This window comes from Pongo pygmaeus, chromosome 11 (genome assembly GCF_028885625.2).
Source record: "Pongo pygmaeus isolate AG05252 chromosome 11, NHGRI_mPonPyg2-v2.0_pri, whole genome shotgun sequence".
NCBI lineage: Eukaryota > Metazoa > Chordata > Mammalia > Primates > Hominidae > Pongo > Pongo pygmaeus.
The window spans coordinates 86,274,414-86,295,578 of record NC_072384.2 but is presented as its reverse complement, the minus strand read 5'-3'; positions in this window follow the sequence as shown (position 1 = coordinate 86,295,578).

Genomic DNA, 21,165 nt, shown 5'->3' with positions numbered 1-21,165 from the left:
TATTTTTGGTTCTGTCTTAGGAGTTTGTATGTTTCCAGGAATTTATTCATTTCTTCTAGGTTTTCTAGTTTGTGTGCATACAGGTGTTCATAATGGTCTCTGAGAGTTTTTTGTTTTTGTTTTTTGTTTTTTGGTATTTCTGTGATGGTGGTGGTAATGTCACCTTTGTCATTTCTGATTGTGTTTATTTGAATCTTCTCTCTTTTTTCTTTCTTAATCTAGCTAGCAGTCTATCAATCTTGTTTTTTTTTGAAGAGCCAATTTTTTGTTTCATCAATCTTTTGTATGGAATCTTGCATCTCAATTTCATTCAGTTAGTCTCTGATTTTAGTTATTTCTTGTCTTCTGCTAGCTTTGGGGTTGGTTTGCCCTTCTTTGTCTAGTACCTCTAGGTGTGATGTTAGGTTATTAATTTGAGATATTTCTAACTTCTTAATGTGGGAATTTAGCACTATAAACTTTCCTCTTAACACTTCTTTTGCTGTGTCCCAGACATTCTGGTATGTTGTGTGTTCATTTTCATTAGTTTCATTTTTTAAAAAATTTCTGCCTTGATTTCATTCTTTGTCCAAAAGTCATTCAGGAGCAGATTGTTTAATTTCTATGTAAGCATATGGTTTTGAGAGATCTTATTTGTATTGATTTCTAATTTTCATTGTGCTGTGGTCCAAGAATGTGGTTGGTATGATTGTATTGTTTTTGAATTTGTTGATAATTGCTTTATGGCCAAGTGTGTGGTTAATCTCAGAGTGTGTGGCATGTAGAGATGAGAAAATGTATATTCTGATGTTGGGTAGAGTATTTTATAGATGTATGTTAGGTCCATTTGGTCAAGTGTTGAGTTTAGCTCCCAAACATCTTTGTTGTTTTCTGCCTTGATGATATCTGACACTGTCAGTGGGGTGTTGAAGTCTCTCATTATTATTATATTATGTGGTCATCTACATCTCTTCTGATTTCCAGAACTTGTTTAATGAATATGAGTGCTCTAATATTGGGTGAATACATATTTAGGATAGGTAACGTAAAATTTGTGAAGGGTTTTATTTATCCACTTATTTATTTTAAGACAGGCTCTTACTCTGTCACCCAGGTTGGGTTACAGTGGCATAATCATAGTTTACTGTAGCCTTGAAATCCTGGGCTCAAGGGATCCTTCTGCCTCAGCCTTCCAAGTAGCTGGGAGTACATGTGCAAGCCACCATGTCTGGCTAATTTGACTGATTTTATTTACCTTTTTGCTTTGACAGCAAGAAAATGCGTACCAAAATTGTAGCCTCAATGCAAAAACTATTGAGAATTTTATTGTCTACACAGTTGCATATTATTTCCTTTTTGCTGTTATCCTTCTATTATATCTACATGTTCTCTACATCTTATTTTAAATTCAGTTTATTTTCACATAATTTTTTTTTTTTGGTTTCTTTGAACTTCCTAATGTTTTCACCTGAATCCTGGTAAATATTATTCAAAAAGTTGGTTTTGATGTAACCTCTCTATATCAATTTAATCATTTATAGATAAAATATTAAAGGAGAAACTCAGAATCACTTGTTGCCTCGTAAACAGTATAATTGTTTAGTAGAACAGAATTTGAGCAGAAATATAAAGCAGTGAGTGGGACTAGAGCTAGAAGCTATTGGATTTGTGGCTATAAAATAATACGCACTGGAAATTTTGTTCCTAAAGAGTAATAGGGTCTAAAATTGTTCCTTGAATTTACGGAGATCAGATAAGACTCAGTATCTGGGGTGGAGTTCAGAGAGTTATAAAAGGAAGCTGAAAAAATGTCCTGGAAGGGTTCACATGGTGCTCTGGATTTAAGGAGGTAGAAAGAAAAAGGAACTCATTTCAAATATATCATTGTATTACATCTCATTTTGTTTACTGAGAATCTTCAATATCCTCAATATCACTGAGGGGCAAGCATTCTAAACCAGATTTTGTAAGACTTGATTTTGTACAGCTTAAAGTTAGGTGGAGGCAACTACAAAATCACTGGTCAGGGAAGAATGAGCAGAAAGGTAGAGCAAGAAAGAAAAAGGTATACAAAAACAAAAGAAAACAAAACAAAATCCTCCTACACAAATGAGTCTATTAACCAATTTCTGTAATACAGAAAGAAAGCTAATGCTAGGAGAGCCAACAAAACTAACAATGAAATCATTAAATCATTTAGATAAAATTAATTTTAAAAAGTTTGTTGTTTACGTAGATTTGGAATCTTTAAATGATAAATGAGGGAAAATCCTCCATTAAAAATAAATTGTGACACAAAGTGTGAATATTAAAAAGAATTGGGTAGAAATCTTGGAAATTAAAACTATGCATAGAATATGCTATACAGGGAATGAGATTTAGTGATTTGGAAGTGTCGTAGCAAAGTGTGATTCTGCATTGATTTTTAAAATTATTTTTTAAAAATAGATAATACAGTCATAAAGTCTTTTTAAAAGATTGTGGTAACATATGCATAACATAAATTTTACCATCATGACTAACCATTTTTAAGTGTGCACTTATAGTTTTTAGTTAACAGTACACTTAAAATGTAAGTTTTTAAGTGTACTGTTAACCTTAATAGTACTTAACAGAAGTGTTAACTGTATTTACACTGTGTGCAACAGATATCTAGAACTTTTTCATCTTTTGAAAATGAAACTCTATAAGCCATTAAACAACACCCCATTTGTTGTTCCCCCTTAACCCATGGTGACCATCATTCTACTTTCAGTGTCTTATGAATTTGACTGTTCTAGGTACCTCATACAAGTGCCGCAGCGTTTGTCTTTTTGTGACTGGCTTATTTCACTTAGCATAATGTCTTCAAAGATAATCCATGTCATAGCATGCATCTGAATTGATAACACAGTGTTTTGGTTCAAACATCAAAAAATATTAAAAGATATTGAATAAGCATCTTGATATGGTTTGCCTCTGTATCCCCATCCAAATCTCATCTCAAATTGTAATCCCCATGTGTTGAGGGAGGGTTCTGGTGGGAGGTGATTAGATCATGGGAGTGGTTTCCCCCATGCTGTTCTCATGATAGTAAGAGAGTTCACATGAGATCTGATGGTTTTATAAGTGGCAGTTTTGTCTTCACGCCCACTCTCTTGCCTGCTGCCATGGAAGATGTGTCTTGATTCCCCTTTGCCTTCCTCCATGATCGTAAGTTTCCTGAGACCTCCCTAGTCATGGGAAACTGTGAATCAATTAACCTCTTTTTTTAATAAATTACCCAGTCTCAGATATTTCTTTATAGCAGTGTGAAAAGAGAATTAATACTGATGTAGTGGGACACTGTGATAAAGATAAACTGAAAACGCAGAAGCAACTTTGGTACTGGGTAACAGGGAGAGTTTGGAACAATTGGAGGGCTCAGAAGAAGACAGAAAGATGTCCAAAAGTTTAGAGCTTCCTAGAGACTTGTTGAATCATTTGACCAAAATGCTGATAGTAATATGGCCAGTGAAGTCCAGGCTGAGGTGTTCTCATATGGAGATGAGGAACTTTCTGGGAACTGGAACAAAGGTGACTCTTGCTAGGCTTTAGCAAAGAGGCTGGCAGGGTTTTGTTTCTGCCCTAGAGATTTGTGGAACTTTTAACTTGAGAGAGATGATTTAGTGTATCTGGTGGAAGAAATTTCTAAGCAGCAAAGCATTCAAGAGGTGACCTGGATAATTCTGAAAGCATTCAGTTATATGTGTTCACAAAGAGGTGGTTTGATATTGGGACTTATGTTTAAAAGGGAAGCAGAGCATAAAAGTTCAGAAAATTTGCAGCCTGACCATGTAGTGGAAAAGGAAAACCTTTTTTCTGGGGAGGAATTCAAGCTAGCTACACAAATTTGCATAAGTAATGAACTGACTATTGAGAGCCAAGACAATGGGGAAAATGTCCCCAGGGCATGTTAGAGACCTTCACAGCAGCCCCTCCCATCACAGTCCCAGAGGCCTAGGAGGAAAAAATGTTTCTGTGGGCTGGGTCCCGGGCTTTGGTGCTCTGTGCAGTCTTGAGACTGCTTCCCAGGCACTCCAGCTCCAGCCACGACTAAAAGACACCAAGGTACAGCTTGGGCCATGAGTTCCGAGGGGGCAAGCCCCAAGCCTTGGTGCCTTCCCTGTGGTGTTGGGTCTGCAGGTGTGCAGAGGACAAGAATTGAGCTTTGGGAACCTCTGCCTAAATTTCAGAGGATGTGTAGAAATCCCTGGATGTCCAGGCAGAAGTCTGCCGCAGGGGCAGAGCCTTCATGAAGAACCTCTGCTAGGGCAGTGCAGAAGGGAAACGTTGGATTGGAGCCTCCACACAGAGTCCCCACTGGGGCACTGCCTAGTGGAGTTGTGAGAAGAGGGCCACCGTCCTCCAGACCCCAGAAATTTAGATCCACCAATGGCTTGCACTGTGTGCCTGGAAAAGCTGCAGGCACTCAATGCCAGCCTGGGAAAGCAGCCACAGGGACTGTACCCTGTAGAACCAGAGGGACAGAGCTGTCCAAGGCTGTGGGAGCCCAAATCTTGCATCAGCATGCCCTGGATGTGGGACATGGAGTCAAAGGAGATTATTTTGGAGCTTTAAGATTTAATGAGTGCCTTGCTGGGTTTCAGACTTGCATGTGGCTTCTGTCCCCTTTGTTTTGGCCAATTTCTTCCATTTGTAATGGGAACATTTACCCAATGCATGTGCCCTCATTGTATCTTGGAAGTAACTAACTTGTTTTTGATTTTAGAGGCTCATAGGTCGAAGGAACTTGCCTTGTCTCAGGTGAGACTTTGGACTTGGAGTTTTGGATTAATGCCGGAATGAGTTAAGAATTTGGGGGACTGTTGGGAAGGCATGAATAGTTTTGAAATGTGAAAAGGACATGGGATTTGGGAGTGGTCAGGGGTGGAATAATATGGTTTGGCTCAACTCTTGTAATTCTCACATGTCAAAGGAGGTATCTGGTGAGAGGTGATTAGATCCTGGGGGTGGTTCCCCCCAAATGCTCTTCTTGTGACAGTGCATAAGTTCTCATGAGATCTGATGATTTGATAAGTGACAGTTTCCCTGGCCTTTCATGCTCTCACCTGCCCCCACATAAGACGTTCCTTGCTTTCCCTTTGCCTTCTGCCATGATTATGTTTCCTGGGACCTCCCCAGCCATGCAGTCTGTGAGTCAATTAAAACTCTTTTATTTATAAATTACCCAACCTCAGGTATTTCTTTATAGCAGTGTGAAAACAGACTAATACACATCTCTTTTATCTCTGTCCTCCATCCCTCACTTCGCATTCTCACAATAGGTAACCACTCTTATTTTCCATTTATTGTCCAGGTAATTTCTATGCACATGCAATCCAAGGTAAATATATGCATTTTTTCTTTTTAAAATTTTATTTATTTTTTCCAGCTTTATTGAGCTATAATTGAGAAATAAAATTGTATAAATGTACCTTGTACAATGTGATGTTTTCATATATACAGTGTGAAATGATTACCACAATTAAGCTAATTAACATATCCATCACCTCACATAGTTATCATTTTGTGTGCATGTGGTGAGAACTTTTAAGATCTACTCTCTTAGCAGTTTTCAAGTATACAATTATATTCTGTTTTTCTTTTCTTAGTTATACAAATCCTATGTTTGACACTGGATTATCAAATTTTTGAGTTTTGTTATTCTGATAGATGAAAAATGCATCCAAGTATTGTTTGTATTTCTCTCATAGTGAAAGAGGCAAAACAAATATTTAAGAGCCACTTGTGTTTCTTTTTCTATGAACTTGCAATTCTTATCCTTTGGCTGTTTTTGTATTGAGTTGATCTTTTATGAATCAATTGAGAGGAAAATTTTAGTTACTAGGAAAGAGTTTTCTGTCTCTGGTAGTTGTAAATCTTTTTCCAGATTATCATTTTTCTTTTAACTTTGCTTATGATTGTTTTGATATTTAGGGTTGTTTTTTGTAGCTAAATATACTGATCATTTCTTTTATGGTTTTAAAATTAAAATATAGTTTAACAGTCTTCAATTCCGAGGTTATAAGTAATTTCTCCTAAGCTATCTAGTTTTTTTTTTTTTAAGATTGATCCATTTGGAATGTATACTGATGAATATTATGAGGTAAGAATCTAATTTTTTTTCAGGTAGCTACACAATTATTCCCAATTTATTGAGTAGTTCTTGTTTTTCTCACTGATCTCAGAATTTATAACAGCAAACATTATTTTTCTTGCTCTCAAGACTGTCACTTGCAGTTCTCTAGTGCTAAGTGGGACCAGAAGGGCTTCGTTCTAAGTTCACAACCTAGAACCTGAATTAGGTTCAGATCTGTTCCAATTGTTTTCTAATTCTCCTTTTGTATCAGCTGATACCTGGGACATTTTCTTCTAATAAATCACAAGAGCAGATGAGGACAAGCTGAACTACACAGCATGTTTTTAATGCCTCTGCTTATTTCATATTCACTAACATTGTCTTGGTCAAAACAAGTAACGTGACAAAGCCAACATCAACAAGATGGGAAAATATACTCTTTTTTGTGGGAGATGTTACAAAAACACACGACTGAAATACAGATGTATAATTTAATTCAGATAAGGAGGCTAGAATTGGTGACAAATATTCAAATGTGCCATAGTTGGTTTTGCTTTTATATCCAATATAAACATCTTTTTTTAATAGATGTGTTTACCATTTTATGTTTATTAATATTACTGATTTATTTGGTCTTAGATTTGTCACATTACTTTATTGTGTCTTCCCTAATAATAGTTTTTCTAATAATTTTCCTTTTGCATATAATGGTCTAAAGAACTATTAAGAGTCGAGATTTTATTTTCCATGCAAGCTAACAATGTAGCCTGCCACAGTTTCATAGATGCTGGCAAAAAACATGAGAATCCTTAGTCAAAGACAAAGGAGAGTTTATTACTCAGAGCGATAACAGTAACTAGAGTATCAACATTTGTGCCAGCTGTGTGATGCTCAATTCCCAGAGGGTGATACCAAGGGAGCCAGATGATACCTGCACACATGGCAGAATGCATGATAGGCAAGGAATCCTGAACTTTGGGGACCTGAATCTTTCATAATTCCTGTCTCACTTTTGAGCTGGAGGGAGACATTATGTTTACTGTGCTAGAGAGTAAGCAAACATTCCTTTTGATATGAAAGGAGACATTATTTTTATTTTCCAAGGTTGTTTGCTATGCAAACATCCATGAAAATGTAGTCTGGAGCAAGGTCAGTCAGTGCTTTTTCTTGGAGGACATGCAGAAACACGTGAAACAAAACACCCATGGAAAATTGTATACCAACATCTTGCCTACTTGCTTTTTTAAAAAAGTGTATGGTTATTTTAATACTTAGGAATATTTACATTTTTTTCTAGTGATTTCTCTTGGATTTGGAATTTTATATAACATATTACTCTCTTATTTCTTCAGATAGTATCTCTTTACTACTATAAGGAGTCTTAAAATAAGAGGTTTCCTCTTCCTTTCTATTCTTCCTGTCTCCTCTACCCCATGATTTTAACAAACAGTATTATCTTCTTAATGTTTACCTTTGTAATATTAAATATACATGATTTTCCTCAGCTTTAAATGATGTTCTTTAACTTCATAGCAAATGTATTATAGGCAAGGCAATATATATGTTTGCATTTCCTCTATCCTTTCCATTTCTCACTTTTATGGTGGTTATACTGTTTTTTTTCTACGTTTTCAGAGTGTATCAATTTTACATCTGATATTTTCTTCTGATCCCCATACTTCTTTTGCTTTTAATTTTTCTGTCCAATATATTCAGCTCCCACTACCAAACCTTTTACCACAATTTTCTGTCATGTCTGGTTTAGTTGAAGTTTAAGCTTCAGAATTTTCTTCAAGAAAAATGCACAGAAACAATATTTTGGAGTTCCTGAATGTTTAAAACTGTTTTTCTTAAGTTTTCATACTTGGAGAATCATTTAGATGAATATAAAATTCATCTTATAAAATGTTGCACGATTATCTTTTGGCACTGGTGATTGTTGTGAAGAAATCCAATGAAAGTGTAATTTTCACCCTCCCCCATTATAGTTGACCTATTTTTTTCGACTGATTTATTACAGAATTTTTTCTTCATCTTCGCAGTTCAGAATTTCATTAGGATATATCTTTTGCTGACTCTTCTGGGACCACGTTCTCTGATGCATGGCAAGTGTTGTCAAAAAGTCGTCTTTTTGTTCAGAGTAAATTTCCTGAATTAGTTGTGGCCGGGCGCGGTGGCTCACGCCTGTAATCCTAGCACTTTGGAAGGCCAAGGCGTGCGGATTGCCTGAGCTCAGGAGTCTGATACCAGCCTTGGCAACACCGTGAAAACCCATCTCTACTAAAACACAAAAAAAATTAGCCAGGCGTGGAGGCGTGCGCCTGTATTCCCAGCTACTGGGGAGGCCGAGGCAGGACAATTGCTTGAACCCGGAAGACGGAGGTTGCAGTGAGCCGAGATTGCGCCACCGCACTCCCGCCTGGGCGACAGAGGGAGACTCTGTCTCAAAAAAAAAAAAGAAGAAAACAACAACAAAAAAGTTGTTTTACTCCTTGCATTTTAAAGTCTTCTAAAAAATCTTTTTTTGTTTTTTATGTAATTTACTATTTTTATTTTCTATGTACTTTGTTGTACATTCTGAAGACCCTTAACTCACCCAGTTTCATCTTCATGTTGGTGATTCTTTTAAAATTCTGTTATTTTCTGAGTTCCATCATTTTATATTTTATATCCTCCTGCTGTTTTTCTATCTCTTTCCTGAACTCTTGTATTTCTCTTTTGCATTCTTATTTCATAAAGGAGATTTCTTTGTTTTTTTAATTTATAAGGAAATATTTGTTTGTTTTTTATCTGTTCTATGGCAATTTTTTTCTAGTAAATTTTATGTCCCTGACAACCACCATTCTACTCTGTTTCTATGAGTTTGACTATTTTAGATAAACGCAGAATCACGTAGTATTTGCCCTGTAACTGGTTTATTTTACTTGGCATAATGTCCTCCAAGTTAATTTATCTTGGCACCTATGGCAGGATTTCCTTCATTTTTAAGGCTGAATATTATTTCATTTTATATATAAATCACATTTTCTTTATCCATTTGTCCATTAATGTGTATTTAAGTTATTTCCATATCTTGACTATTGTGAACAATGGTACAATGAAGAAGGGAGTGCAGATATCTCTTTGAAATCCTGATTTCAATTATTTTGGATGCATGCCAATAAATGGGGTTGCTGGATCATATAGTAGTTCTTTTTTTAATTTGTTGAGGAATATCCATGTTAATTTCTATAGTACTATTTTACATTTTCACAAACAGTGTACAAGGGTTCCAGTCTCTCCACATCTAGGTCAACACATGGTATCTCTTAGGGTTTTTGGTTTTTCAACAATAATGATTTTACTAGGTGTGAGGTAACATCTCATTGTGGTTTTTGATTAAGTTAGATATTGAGCATCTTTTCCTTTACCTGTTAGATTATGTTTTGCTAATGACACAATTTCTATCAGCCTTGGGTGCTGTCCAGAACCTAGTTAATGCTATTATCCTGAATAATTTGGTGATTTTGTTCACATGCAGGATGTTATACCCAGTGTATCCAAAGGAAAAAAGAACACATTCCTATTGGTAACATATATGTTTGTATGCTTTGACAGCAGTAATGACGGTAGTTGAATTGGGCATTTTAGCTTTCAGTTCACTTGCCAGTGCACTTATTAAGGGAGATTCATACATGTACATTTGTTAGGATGTTTTGCTTTGTTTTTTTTAAATTTTCTCCATAGATGCATTATTATCTACAACAGTGACAATATATGTTTACTGAAATAAATTGAACATTTATGTCTCTGTCCTCTGAGGTCTTAAACTCATTTGCTTTCTTAGGTAAACATTTGCTCCTCAGTGGCCTACTCTATCATGCAGTCTATCTGCCCAGTTCCCAAATTGCTTCTACCTTATGTATTTATTACCTTATCCATGCTCCTTTGATTTGGTATTATCTGTTTATTACCCCCAAGCACTCTGAATATTAACAGCAGGGACTTTATTCTCGGTTTACTCCTTTATCACATTTTGCTGATTTTACAGTAACCAGCCAAAGGAAGACATTGCCCTGGTTGAATTGGGCTAATTTCACTGCACTGACTATTTTTAGATATATATTCTTTGTGCCTTCACTAGAACTCCTCTTACTTCATGATATCTTAACTATAAAATCGTCCAACCATGAAAACAAGCACACAGGAAACAGAAACAAAACAGTCACAAAAAAGCATAAACTGTTAGCATTGATCCATGAAGGATGACTGATATATTCCTTCAATTGCTATTAAGAGTGTGTTCTCCCAGGCTCAAACTATATCATCTAGGGGCACATGTTTACTAAAATTATTTTCTCTCTGGAGATCATAAGGTATTGGCAACATATTACTAAAATTATGTAAAATAATTCTATCAAAAAGGCAGAATCCTGGAACATTATAGGAAGTCAATAAATGTCTGGGATAAGTATTACTTTTTCATTTTCTAGTAGCTGTGAACAAATAATTTATATGAATTGTGTATTTATAACTATGAATAAGGCAGTCATTTTGGATAATAGTAATAATAGTAATGATACCACTTATATACTGATCATGGGCTGGACAGTGTGCTAAATACTTCAATGTACATGATCTCTTTTGAACTTCCCTATGGCTTCATAAAGTACTTTTTTAATTTCTTGTATTTAAACCTAAGAGAATTTTTTCCCATAGACCTCAAGCAAAGGTACTCATTGACACAGCAAATAGTGCCCTGAAAACATTCCTGTTATGTCTGTGTAGTAGGGACTGACCTATTATCTTGCATCTGGCCCCGAGCAAGAAGAATCTTAAACACTGTGAGGAGATAACCCACTTCGCAGTAAGTGTTGCTACATTTATGATGAAAGAGAATTCTGGGAAAGGTGATTCAGCTATTTTCTTGTCCACTGTAACGTGTCAGACCATGCCTACAGACCTGTATCTTTTGAAGTACACTTTTATATAACCGGTGTGTAGGATCCGGCCAGGGCAAGAGTCATTTCTGTACCTCTGCTAAAGTCAGTTACAGTTAATCAACCTTATTGAGCTCAGAGTATTCAGTTTAACAAATAAATATATTGAACAATGATTATGGGAAAAACACTATAGTAAACTAAATAATTCAGAGCATAAGGAAAAAATGAGTACTATTCCTTGAAGAAACTGATTTTACATATTGGGGATAACAAATGCACAAGTATATTCAGGTAGCTGTTTTTGGATTGTATTCAGATACTTTTGGTTTTTTCTTTCTCTGCATTAGTTGGTCTGGTGAGATCTTACTCTGTTGTTACTGGCAGAAATCCAGTTGAATTGATTTTATATTTGTTCCAGATTCAATATCTGGCCCACCATCTTTGTGGAACATCCCGCTCCTTTAACACATATAAAATGTATATAATAACTTTTTCCTAGAAATAAATTCCTAAGCATGAAATAACAAATATTTCATTCAGAATATTTACTCAGGCCAGGCACGGTGGCTCAGGCCTGTAATCCCAGCACTTTGGGAGACCAAGGCAGACAGATCGCTTGAGGTCGGGAGTTCGAGACCAGCCTGGCCAACATGGTGAAACCCCATCTCTACTAAAAATAGAAAAATTAGCCACGTGTGGTGGCACACACCTGTAATCCTGGCTACTTGGGAGGTTGAGGCAGGAGGATGGGTTGCACACGCCTGTAATCCTGGCTACTCAGTAGGTCGAGGCAGGAGAATGTCTTGAACTCGGGAAGCGGAGGTTGCAGCGAGCCGTGATCATACTACTGCACTCCAGCCTAGGCAACAGAGTGAGACCCCGTCTCAGAAAAGAAAAAATATATCTGTATTTACTCAAATATATACCTTGAGTATACCTATACATTTGAGTAAATATTTGTTCTGAAACTTTGCGTTTGGCTGTGTGTGTTTACATAAAGGAAGGTACATGTTTAAGGGTCATTGAGAGATCTCAACCCAGGGGTAGGAATTGGAGCAAAGGAAAATTGCTTTGTTGAAGAATTATAAAATAATCAATCCAGCCAGAATGTTTGATGCTCTGAAATTTTCTAAAAGAGAGGATAATACAGTAATGTGACTTCTTTTTATTTGGTTATTATATGCTTATTCTCCAAATGAGATGTTTGGGAGTTATCACATACTATGCTTTAATATAAGGTGATCTGAGCAATTTTGTGTGACTATAACAAAACTCTTAGCCATTTATTTATTAAGTTACTCTCAGTAACTGCTAACTGAAGTAACATTTTGCCTTCATGTTCCTTTTTCATGTGTGCTTTACATAGAAATGCTTTCTACATATTTTCAGGGGAATGGAAAAGATTGTTGTGTAAGATAGCAGCGGGATAGAAAATTAATCCACTAGATTCTGTTATTTCATTTTCTGTCTTTTAAAATTATGGTTTAAACATTTCCTTTATTTTCAGTAGCCTTTTTATTCAGTGGTAGACAAATTGGAAGTGGGAATGAATGCTGTTTTCTAGAATTATTGAATATATTCATATAGATTTATTCTGAGGAACCTACAGCGATTGCATGGAAAGTACAAATTACTTTTTGTTAACCACCTTTAAAGGCTTTTTTCTCCATGAAATGTTTTTGTCTTTTTTTAGATTCAAAAGATTCTGTAGGGAAGATGGTACTTCTGTTTGCTGGAGAATATAGAGTAGGCGAGCTCTGTGGGTTATTGTGAATGAATGTGTGTATCTGTTTGTGTGTATGGAAGAGGACAAACATTTAAAAATTATTTTATATAGGAATGTATATAACACCATAAAATTGCTATCTGAGATATATTGGTTTTCTCCTTTTAATCTGTGAGAACAGATTGCTTTTTCTGTATTCTTAACTTGGAATATATTAGACTTGTGGCCCTTGGCCATTTCTAAAAACTGGGGATTCAGAATAGATTCTGAAAAGATTCATAGGCTACTGTGTGCTGATCAGTAAGTCAGTCTTCACTGACTGCTAGATGTTAATCAGTATGCAGTGTTAGACAGCTTGGCAAGAAAACAATCAAGAAGGAAGAAAAACGGGGAAGAAATACTGAAAACATGCAGCATATAATGTTGTCACGGCCTTTGATGTCCGAGAGTCTAATGTTAGCTGAAGTTAAGGGCTGAGTGAAGTGTAGGGCTAAGAATTAAGGATTCATGAACTTAACCCTAAATTTATTTTGGTGATAAAAATCTGATATGCTTAATCTTAGTCTAGTTATAGAATTTTTATGTTAAAAGAGGTAATCTAACAAAAATGGCAGTTTTCAAGATAAGGAAATTAAGATCCAAATGGCTATTTTTGTCAAGTTAACATAGCTACTTAGTAATAAATCCTTGGTTAGAAAAAGCATGTTTTCAGACAGCTGGTGCATGCACTTACCATGGATTCAGGCACTGAAAGTTGGATTTTTTGCCTGATTTTTACTTGACTATAATTAATAGACACAATAATCATGTGTAATATGTGAGATAAACTGATTTACAGTTTATCTAAATTATGGTTTTTCTGATTAAGTTATGTTGGCTATTACTTTCTCTCAGTGTCTACTCCAATTCTTAGCTAGCACTTAGTTTTGTTAAGGCTTCTGTATTCTATCTTCATATTCTTTTTTTGTTTTTGTTTTTGAGATGGAGTCTCACCCTGTCACCTAGACTGGAGTGCAGTGGTGTGATCTCGGCTCACTGCAACCTCTGCCTCCCGGGTTCAAACGATTCTCCTGCCTCAGCCTCCCTACAAGTAGCTGGGATTACAGGTGCCTGCCACCACGCCCAGCTGATTTTTGTATTTTTAGTAGAGACAGGGTTTCACCATGTTGGCCAGGCTGATCTCGAACTCCCGACCTCAGGTAATCCACCCACCCCAGCCTCCCAAAGTGCTGGGATTATAGGCGTGAGCCACTGTGCCCAGCTATCTTTATATTCTTTTATTGACTGCATCTCTTTTCTTAATCTAGGCAATCTCATTCTTCCTTGGCAGCTGTAAGGAATGTAAGAAAAGTTCCATGGCTGCGAGGATTGCTACAAAGCCTTTTCAACTCCAAAGTATTGCTTAGGGAGTTACTGCATCCTACTCCTAGTCTAAGAAATCTGTAAAGATGCCAATGTATTGCGGGATCTGGCCAGCAGCCGGCAATGCAACGGGGCTCTCTTTGTTCCTAGGTGGATTGGCAGGTTGAGAAATAATAGACACACACAAGATAGTGAAAACTGGGTCCAGGGGGGTCACTGCCTTCTGGTCCCGCAGTGCCAACAATGCACTGGATATACCAGCATTTATTATTAAGTTTAGTGAGGGAGGTGGGTAGGTTAGTGAGGGATTTAGGGTCATTTGATTATGAGGTGAGATGGTCACATGGGGATGAAGTAATTCTTTAACACAACATTTGTATGTAGCAGTACAGTACATTTGTATGTAGAAGTACAGTATACAGAGATAAGAATTTACAATATAGTGTGTGCATCAGTAATTTCTAACAGAGCCTTAAAACAGAAACACAATCTTTCCATAACCTATGATTAGCAAGATATTAATCAGCAGTAACAATTGCAACAAAAGCTGGTTACAAAAAATCCATGGAAACAGGACGTGAAGCTAGACAACCAGTTAGACCAGAAATTCTCAGAAGGGAGTATGCCTTAACCCTAAAGAGGCCTAGAAGAGCCGTGGCAAGATGAGGGCGTTTATAGCCCTATCTTATCCATATGGACAGGCGCCCCCCATGCGTCCGTTTATAGGCTCTCCACAAGAGTTGCATTCCATTCCCAGAGCTATGAACATCTGCTTTTCTGGGATAGGAATCTTGGTGATGTGAAACCCCCGTGACTGCATGTCCATTCATAGGCTCTCTGCAGGGGGAAGCACATCACTTGCTGTTGGCTCGTTCTGGCAGTCCAACCTGGCATTGTCTTTACACAATCCTACATGCAATTTTGTATTTACAATAATCAGGAGCATTTCATCTTTTATTCCGTCGCAATAGTTTCAGGGGGTCTCCCTACACCAATGGGCAGAGAAGAAGTAACATGAATCATAATACAGATGTTCCTTGACTTATGAGTAGGTTACATGCCAATGAACCCTGGCATTTAAGTTGAAAATATTTTAAGTTGAAAATATCATAAGTTGACAATATACTTATTATCCCTTAACTACCAAACATCATAGCTTAGCCTAGCCTACTTTAAATGTGCTCAAAACACTCACATTAGCCTATAGTTGGGGAAAACCACCTAACACAAAGCCTATTTTATAATAAAGTGGTAATATCTCATGTAATTTACTGAATACAGTTCTGGAAGTGAAAAACAGATTGGTTGTGTGTAGACTCTTAAGTATGGTTTCTACTAAATGTGTAGTGCTTTTGCACCATTGTAAAGACAAAAATTATAAATCATATCATCATAGGTTGGGAACCATCTGTAATTCTAATTTATTTACACTGACTGGCTTCTGGGTTAGTGGCAGAATGGACAGGTCTGCATCCCTGAGATATTCAAAATAATCGTAGCTGGATTTACATATTTTTACAAATACAAATCACTCAGTTTTTCTTTTGTCCTGTTTTGACTTAATAAGTTCCCCCCTGACCCAGTCCCGCCAACTCCTCCAGTTCTAGCCTAGGAACATTATGTACCACTTCTTGGATAGTACTCAAAGTGGTACTTATTTTGTGCCACTATTAGACTTAGAATCTACTTTTCTGTACTGTTTTGTCAGTATAATATGGGAAGAGATATGGAGTCCTAAGCTATCTTGTTTGAGAACTGTGCAGTCTTTTCCCAGTGATAATTCTAATTCTCCTTTGTTTCCTTCCAAATGTGGAAATAGTAATTTGTTTCTGTAGTCTTAATTGTGCAAAACAAATAAACAAAAACTCCAAGCTATTTAAGATTATTTTACAGACATCAATTAGCATAAAATTAGTGTATCTATTTGCCAGTGTCTTTATTCTTTGGTTCTATTTTTGATACAAGATTGTTCTTCCTCAGATGATTAAATCTACTTATTTCTAAGATATTGTTTGAATTTGAACTGATCTATATGCTCTATTTACCCCTCATCATATTACCTCCTAAGTTTTCTAAATAGCCTGTGCCTTATAATTTATGTTTCTGGACTTTTCTAGAATTCATGGCAATTTCTGCTATTTATTATGCCTTTTGAAATGTAAGGTATTAGTGAATCAAACCCAAATATTACACTGAGTTGGTCTCCAAGTCACAAGAAATAATGAGAAATGTTAGACTTAACTTTCAAAGCCTTTGTCATCTCCAGAAGGCTGGGTTTAGGGTAGGGCTTTTCTATCAAATTGTAACTTCCTGGAGATTATGATCAACTCATCTTTAGTTACATATCTGGATGATCTGAGTTGTGAACAGGTACATTTTGTGTACATGGTCAATTTGTAGGCCAGCACAGACAATTTATCTTTGAATTATGAGCATTTAACTTCATTCAGGGTAGAAATCTATTTATTTCATGAGGACACGGCAAAATCTTAAATATGAAAGAAGAGAATAAACCTTCTTAAGCAGAACATAGACCATATCTACCATGTGTTATGAAGTCTAAGAATGGGAACTGCAAAAGAAAAGTTGAAAGAATGGTAAATCACACAGTGATACATATTTAAGCAAAGGCAGTAGAAGAAAATGTGAAGTAGATTTATATGTATATAGGTGATGTGGAAAAATAAACAAAAACAATGTTAGGTATATACTGAAGTTATTAATAGTAAAGTTAACTGGAGCATAAGGTGAGAGAAAGTGCACGTTCCTGTACCATGAAATAGAGACAAGGATAGTGTTTTGCTGTTCTATATGCTTCAACAAGCTCAAAGTGAAAATGCCATTACTTTCTTTGAACTTGCCTGTCGTGTTTTATCTAGTGATAAATTACACAATATTACCTTCATAAACAGCATATGAACTGTGGGGAGCCTCTTTAGTTATTTGGCAAGATAAACAACACTACAAGCTCTAAAATAAATGTTGTTTCTTTTAATTCCATGGTTTTAATTGTTGAATTGTAATCACAAGGTAGAGATGATATATTTGTTTAATTAAGAAAGTCTGATGTTTGTGAGAAAATAAGAATGTATAGCAGTGGCATACAAGTCAATACCAAAGGCTAAGTTTTTCATGACTGAATTGTCTTTGCACATAAAATTAAAAACCATTCATTTATCACTTCTTATTTAAGGGAAATAGTTTAAGACACTTTGTATGCTTTATAAAGTTATAGTTTACATTGTATCCATCTGAATCCCTAATAAATTTGACTTTCAAGTAATGTTTGGTTGTATAATTTGTCAACAACTTAATTTTTATTTTTCAGCTTTGAATCCATTTTAGTATTTGGTATTATCTGAATGTTTATATTCCCCCAAAACTCACATGTTGAAATCCTCATCCTCAAGGTGATGTATTAGGAGGCGGGGCCTTTAGGAGGTGATTAGGTAATAGAGCCAGAACTCTCATGAATGGGACTAGCGCCCTTATAAAAGAGGCTTGAGAGAGACTACCTCACTCTTTTTTTTTTCTTTAATATAATTTTATTTTTTTGATTTTATTTTGGAAAGTTATAAACCCAGAGAAAATAGCAAAAACTATATAATGAACAATTATGTACCCTTCAACTAGATTCAACAACTATTACCATTTTCCCACATCTGCTTTTCGTCTACATATATTAATACTTCCACCCCTGAACTATGTGAAAGTTGGAGATGTTATAACACTTCTCCCCTAAATATATCAGTATATTTGAAAAAAGACATTCCCCTACAAAATTGCAGTATTATCACACTCAGGAAATTTAATTAAAAATATTCTAATTTGTCCCTAAAATGTTCTTTTTTAAAAATTATTATTATACTTTAAGTTGTAGGGTACATGTGCACAATGTGCAGGTTTGTTACACATGTATACATGTGCCATGTTGGTGTGCTTCACCCATCAACTTGTCATTTAGCATTAGGTATATCTCCCAATGCTATCCCTCCCCCGTCCCCCCACCCCACAACAGGCCCCGGTGTGTGATGTTCCCCTTCCTGTGTCCATGTGTTCTCATTGTTCAGTTCCCACCTATGAGTGAGAATATGCGGTGTTTGGTTTTTTGTCCTTGCGATAGTTTGTTCAGAATGATGGCTTCCAGCTTCATCCATGTCCCTACAAAGGACATGAACTCATCCTTTTTTATGGCTGCATAGTATTCCATGGTGTATATGTGCCACATTTTCTTAATCCAGTCTATCATTGATGGACATTTGGGTTGGTTCCAAGTCTTTGCTATTGTGAATAGTGCCGCAATAAACATATGTGTGCATGTGTCTTTATAGCAGCATGATTTATAATCCTTTGGGTATATACCCAGTAATGGGATGGATGGGTCAAATGGTATTTCTAGTTCTAGATCCCTGAGGAATGGCCACACTGACTTCCACAATGGTTGAACTAGTTTACAGTCCCACCAACAGTGTCAAAGTGTTCCTATTTCTTCACATCCTCTCCAGCATCTGTTGTTTCCTGACTTTTTAATGATCGCCATTCTAACTGGTGTGAGATGGTATCTCATTGTGGTTTTGATTTGCATTTCTCTGATGGCCAGTGGTTTTGATTTGCATTTCTCTGATGGCCAGAGCATTTTTTCATGTGTTTTTTGGCTGCATAAATGTCTTCTTGTGAGAAGTGTCTGTTCATATCCTTCGCCCACTTTTTGATGGGGTTGTTTGTTTTCTTCTTGTAAATTTGTTTGAGTTCATTGTAGATTCTGGATATTAGCCCTTTGTCAGATGAGTAGGCTGCAAAAATTTTCTCCCATTCTGTAGGTTGCCTCTTCACTCTAATGGTGGTTTCTTTTGCTGTGCAGAAGCTCTTTAGTTTAATTAGATCCCATTTGTCAATTTTGGCTTTTGTTGCCATTGCTTTTGGTGTTTTAGACATGAAGTCCTTGCCCATGCCTATGTCCTGAATGGTATTGCCTAGGTTTTCTTCTAGGGTATTTATGGTTTTAGGTCTAACATGTAAGTCTTTAATCCATCTTGAATTAATTTTTGTATAAGGTGTAAGGAAGGGATCCAGTTTCAGCTTTCTACATATGGCTATCCAGTTTTCCCAGCACCATTTATTAAATAGGGAATCCTTTCCCCATTGCTTGTTTTTCTCAGGTTTGTCAAAGATCAGATAGTTGTATATATGCGGCATTATTTCTGAGAGCTCTGTTCTGTTCCATCGGTCTATATCTCTGTTTTGGAACCAGTACCATGCTGTTTTGGTTACTATAGCCTTGTAGTATAGTTTGAAGTCAGGTAGTGTGATGCCTCCAGCTTTGTTCTTTTGGCTTTGGATTGACTTGACAATGCGGGCTCTTTTTTGGTTCCATATGAACTTTAAAGTAGTTTTTTCCAATTCTTTGCAGAAAGTCATTGGTAGCTTGATGGGGATGGCATTGAATCTATAAATTACCTTGGGCAGTATGGCCATTTTCACAATATTGATTCTTCCTACCCATGAGCATGGAATGTTCCTGCATTTGTTTGTATCATCTTTTCTTTCATTGAGCAGTGGTTTGTAGTTCTCCTTGAAGAGTTCCTTCACATCCCTTGTAAGTTGGATTCCTAGGTATTTTATTCTCTTTGAAGCAATTGTGAATGGGAGTTCATTCATGATTTGGCTCTCTGTTTGTCTGTTATTTGCACTATGTGTAGTTAGTGTGAGAGGACAGCTGTCAGTGAGGAAGTGGACCCTTGCAAGCATCAAATCTGCTAGCCCCTTGATCTCAAATTTCCCAACATTCAAAACACTGAGAAATACATTTTTGCTATTTATAAGCTACTCAGTTTATGGCATTTTGTTATAGTAGCCCAAATTGACTAAAATCATATTTGAATTTAAAATAAATTCAATTAAAGAACAAACAAGAAATCATGAACATAGAATAGGAGTGAGAACAAATTGTCACCATTTGATAGAAAGACAAGAGAACTGAAATGGGAGTTAAATTATGTAAATTCTGGTTCCAGACTGACACTCATTATGTGACCTTTATCTCCCTGGATCCCAATATCCTTCCATTATAAATTAAAACATACAGATTAGAAGATTCCTAGGACATAAACTGGATAGTTGTTTAACAAATGAACTTCTTCTTCCTGGTCATACAGCCTCTTTGCATTTAGAGGCGTCCATGTGACTGAATTATGGCCAACGAAATCTGGTATAAGTAACATATACCACTTTCAGTCCTGGCCCTTAAAAATTCCCACAGGTAAATATATTTTCCTTCCTCTATTTGCTGAACCAAGAAGACTATAAAGCTGTGGGTCACAAAACAGCTTTTGCTGACCTGGATGGATATTGCCTGAGTAAAAAAGAAATTTTTATTGTATTAAGCCACTGAAAATTTGAGATTATTAGAGCAATTACCCTGTGTCACCAATCTGATGGACAAGTATTCTTCTAGTTTTAAATTCTGTAATTTGCCAAAAATCTTTGAGTGAGATAAAAAATGTAGAAAAAAATTGTCAAAATTGGTGTCCTTGCCTCAAATCTTGCTCCTCTCTAATTTATTCTCCTTTGCAGTAATTGGAACACTCTGAAAGAAAGTGACCAATAGAATACAATGGAAGAGACGGGATGTGATTTTTAAGGTTAGATCATAAAAGACACTAAAATCCTCGCCTTGATCTCTTAGATTACTTGCTCTGGAGAAAACCAGTCACTAGGTCATGAGGACATTCAAACAGTTCCTGGAGAGGCCCAAGTGGAGAGGAACCAACTTGCCAGCACCAACTTTCTAGTCATGTAGCCATGTGGTGAGTGGATCCTACCACCCCAGTCAAGCTTTCATAATTGCAGGTCTTATCAGTATCTGACTACAACCTCATGAGAGACCCTAAGCTGCTGTGTGTCAGAATTCCTGACTCACAGAAGCTGCAATATTTAATTAATAATCTTAGGGGATTGTTTAAGTTTTATTATGAGGAAATTCAAACATACACAAAATAGATTTATGTATGACCCTTCATATACCCATTGGTTAGTTTGAACAATTGTTAATATTTTGCTGTTTTTTTCCTACATAA